This window comes from Mastomys coucha, unplaced genomic scaffold (assembly GCF_008632895.1).
Source record: "Mastomys coucha isolate ucsf_1 unplaced genomic scaffold, UCSF_Mcou_1 pScaffold13, whole genome shotgun sequence".
NCBI lineage: Eukaryota > Metazoa > Chordata > Mammalia > Rodentia > Muridae > Mastomys > Mastomys coucha.
The window spans coordinates 35,395,758-35,400,313 of NW_022196895.1; the positions used below are offsets into that span (position 1 = coordinate 35,395,758).

The 4,556-nt window shown below is 44.4% G+C and overlaps 1 protein-coding gene and 1 long non-coding RNA gene across 3 annotated transcripts in view; one reads left to right on the forward strand and one right to left on the reverse strand.

Moving 5' to 3' along the window:
- The window catches only part of Arhgap26 (Rho GTPase activating protein 26), a 430,094-nt gene that overhangs the window by 319,512 nt on the left and 106,026 nt on the right, over positions 1-4,556 (forward strand). The window lies entirely within an intron of this gene.
- The window catches only part of LOC116087092, a 71,555-nt gene that overhangs the window by 42,997 nt on the left and 24,002 nt on the right, over positions 1-4,556 (reverse strand). The gene's annotated exons all lie outside the window — the stretch shown is intronic.

The following is a 4,556-nucleotide window of genomic DNA, read 5'->3' on the forward strand; positions in this document are numbered from 1 at the left end:
ATCATCAATAGGAGGAGAGGACCTCGGCCCTGTGAAGGTTCTGTCCCCCAGTGTAGGGGAATGCCAGGTCCAATAAGTGGGAGAGGGTGGGGTGGCAGGCATGGGGAGGGGGCAGGCAACAGGGGTTTGTTTTTGTTTGTTTCTTTGGTTTTTTGGAGGGGAAACTGGGAAAGGAGAAATTTACATGTAAATAAAGAAAATATCTAATAAAAATAAAATAAAATAAAAAAGAATCTTTGTACAGTTTTCCTGTTTTTGTTGGCTTTGTCTTCTACCTGCATTTAACGATGACTTAGCTTTTAACATAGCCCAAGTGAATGTGGTTTCATATAATAGATTTCCAGAGTTGCTTTCTCCTGGCATAGAATTATCTGAAGCTGTGGGGTCTATCAGTGACATGTTTTGGGAAGAGCTGCTTCCTAAATGTATTGAGACCACAGATATGGCAAAGAGGGACCTGCTGGAAACCACAGAGTGTTCCCATCATCATGGGGGAAACCACAGGGGTGACAAGAATTCCCAGGCTTCTGGCTCTCCTCAGCTGCTGTTGACACTGCCTTCAGAATTCCTTGGTACTTGTTTGGAATGTAATTGGCTTGGGTTCATTAAAGAGAGATGGCAGGAAGGCCTCGGTGATGCTTGTGGTTGGGGATCCAACTTATTACTGCAGTACGATCCCTCATTCCTTTCCAGGTTGTGGGTTTCTATTCTGTGCCCTTTGTACTCTCGTCCCTTCTCTGTAGAAGCCTGTCCGTCTGCCCTACCCAAGAGGGTCCTCCTCAGAAATTCTGGTGCTGCGGTATTTCTCAGTTGCATGGCATAAGGGTAGAATGCTAGACAGGGTCAGGCCATGGGGACTGTAGTGAAGAGCTGGGTTTACTGAGGACCTGTGTTTTATATTATATCAGCTGTGTGGATTGACACAGACCCAGATTAGTCTGTTGAAGCAGGCAACTGAAGATTTATTCCTACAAAACGTGCTTACCATAGTTCTTACCATGCTGTGGCCCACCTTATACCTCTCTTCCCTATCTCTGCTGCCATCTGAGTATAGCACATCAATAGGCAACCACCTTGCCTACGGAGCATTCAAGGCAAGATGACAGCAGCTATGGTGTCAGGCTTTGATGCTTGTACACTGAAACACTTTAGAATTTTGTCACTAAACACTGACTTCCCTTTGAAAGCAACCTTTTGATTGGGGCTTTGAGAAAGAGAATGACACTTGCTGAGAGCCTAACTGTTGGAACAGAGCTTGCCTCAGCTCTGGATCTCAGCTTCCCTCTGTGAATCACCTGCTGTCTGTTACCAGACACTACCTGCTCTTCTCTGCCTAAAGAAAGGTGCATTTTCTCAGCTTCGATGTTCACTTCCTGCTTGTTGATACTGAACTTTAAAAGTTGTTTCCAGCTATTTAAATAAACAAGAAGAGCTGTTGCTTCCCTTGAATGAGAACTTGAATTTAAATTCAAAGCACTTGACAGCTGAGTGGACCTAGGGCTGGGAGTTGCTGATGCAGAAGTTGGGCACAGTGTGGGGGTGTATGAGGTATAATACACTCACCTTTTACAATAGGCTGCAAAGATTGTGTTGCCTTCTTCTATGAATTCTATTCACCCAGGATGAGTGCCTCTGTAAATGTGTTTCTCCTTCTCTGTAGCATTCTGCCAGCTTTTCTCTCAGGTACATAATCCCATGTGTAGATTTAGAGTCTTGGTCATTCCTCAAAAAGGATGGTTTTCATTCCCTTAAGTGAGAATGTGCATAGGAAATAAGAAGCTCCATGTGCTGAGCTTCAAGCTGCCTTCTTTGATTTGATTAGTATTTAGTATTTTATCTGTAAAATAGGATGAGTGATAAGGGACTGTTTTCAGGGGATTGCTTTTTTCCCAAGTAAATAAAGATGGATGCACTGACTAAGTTCAATAGACCCTACAAATGTTTCTTGGAAACGTTTAATATTAGTCCTACTCCTGGTGAGCAACACCTAGGTACACCTTCCCTTCCCCCATACCTCCCTCCCCACCCTGTTCAGCTAGACCACCAGTTTAGGCCAGTTCTTTCCCTAGTGGGCTTGCTGCAATGGAGCCCTTCCACACAGTGACTAGGGAAAGTGACAGCAAGTGCAGAGACCTGCCAGAGTGGCAGCAACAGGGTTTGGCACATTGAACTGCTCGGATGCAATACAGACAGTGCTGTGTTGTGCTTCGTAGGTCATGAGTCTCTACTGGACTTGATGGCAGTTCGTGTAGCTTCCTCCCTGCTCCCTTCTCTGTGCATCTCTCTGTCTCTGTCTATCTCTCTGGAAAAGGAGAGACCCATGGAGTTTGAGCATTTTGGTCTTAGTAGCTGAGGCCTTTCTGATACTGAGAGCGGCCCTGCTGATATTGGGTTTCCCCTTGGATGGGAATTTTCTAATTGCTTTTCATCTCATTCGGTAAAGAACACGGCACTCACAGTGGCCTGCAAAGCCCTCCAGGCTTTGCTGCCCCAGGTCCATTGCCTGTCTGACTTTTGCTACTTCGCCCTCCGCTCACAGTGTTCCAGGTATAGGCTTTCATTTTATGTTGCCAGCACGCCATGCACCCTGTGACCTTAATGTGTCCACACCTACTGCTCCTCTGCATATGACTTCCCAAGTGTCCCCAGGCCAATGTCTATTTCCTCAAGATGGTTACTGTAGTCTCCTTCTAGCCACACTTCCACAGATTATCTTTTAAAAGTGTAACATGGCCCCAGTGTCCCCTGCCTTGCTTCCTAGAGTGCTCATTTACCATTGGACCTTATACTTTACTATCTGCCTTACCATAGGAAGTGAAAATTTATCTAAGGCAAGGAACCAGGGGTGAGGGGGGAGGTCATTTTGTTTATTGCAGCATCTCCAATGCTTGAAGCAGTCCCTGGCCTATGGCAAACACTAGAAATTATTTGATAACAGAAGAATAGGTAAGGCTTTGAGACTTTCTCCCTGGATCAGGGTGCACCTCAGTCCTTGGCTGCAATTTTAGACGGTGGTTTACAAGCAGTGGGCCCCATCACTGAGGAAAATGTCACACCAACAGGAATCAGTGCATAGCAGCCCTTGATGTTATCATTTACATATATGCACATACAGATAGTGTCCTGCCCATGTTTTCCATTTAGCTTTTCTCTCTAAGTCTGAGAAATAACTTTTTAATGGTGTGGCAATGAGTATGAAAGCATTTTATACATTATAAAGTGCTTTGCAAGAGTTCATTAAAATGGGCATTAGAATCAACTGTTAGATGACTTGGAATAGTTAAGTAGTTTTCCAGAAAGTGGTGTCCTGGGTAAGTTCATCTGCCTTTTTCTTCTGCTGGTCCCCATTAGGGCCTGCAGACTGGGCCTGAGAGCATAGCTACTTTGGCTAAAGCCTACTCAAGAAAGATGACTACCTTAACCTCTTAGATCCAGATCCCTGGTTCTAAACAATGCACTTTCTTTGTACAAGAAAGAAATAAGAGAAATAAACAAACCCAGGCTGATAAATTTGGGGACACTAAAGGCTGTGCCAGCTTACAAGTGACAATGAGAGTTCCAGTTCTTTTCCTGAGTGAGCCACACCCATTCCATGGGAGACAGCAATTCCTGTGGCACAGTTTAGTGTATTCCCAGTAGAGAAACTCAAGGATGTTGTAGACTGTTACTGGCCATAGATGAACTAATATCCTTGATTGCTTTTAACAGCTTCCAGATAGGACTACACGATCCAGTTTTCTTTGCCACATGATCTCCCTAAACATAGGCCATGTGGAAAGGAAGAGCCAGGAAGGACTGCACCATGCCCAGACAGCACCACCCCACAGAACCCTGAGGCTCAGGAGCTCCGCTGCCAGGCTGGCATCACATTTCATGTCTGCCACTTACTAGATCCATAACTTGTCAGAGTCATAACTTTGTAGTGCTGAACAGTATTGGAGACTAATTCATGGGATAATTTTAAAGAGCAAATGAGGTAATTGATGAAGCACTTAACGCCCACTTCCCAGAAAACACGTGCCTAACACTGCTGTTAGTTATTGATGGTAATCATTGTAATAATTAAAGGCAGGCAGAAGAGAGAGGGATTTGAGAAACAGACATAATGAAAAAAATTAATATAGGATACTCTGTCCTAGAAGCTATGACAAATGTATGGAAGGAGACCAACATAATAATTTGTGCATTATGCTGTATTATATAATACACATTAGGTAATTCATATAATAATGATTATTATACCCTCTAAATATTTGATGGCCTCATACCTTGCAGGCAGTGTCGTCAACAGTGATACCTGGTTTGTCATGTACTATAGCTGTCAAGGCAGCTGCCCTGGCTGTCTTCCACTGCCCCTGGCATGACCGGAGATCTGAGACCCTGATAGGTTACATGAAAGTTTGAAGCAGGAACCAAGTACTGCTGATTCAAGATGGCAGCCTCTACAGCATCCGCATGCTATTCCTTTCTTCACTCTCAACAAGTTATATGTCATACTCTACCTGATACTGGGGTAGTTGTAGGGAGGCTTCCACTCCCCCAATGCTCCCCCCCCC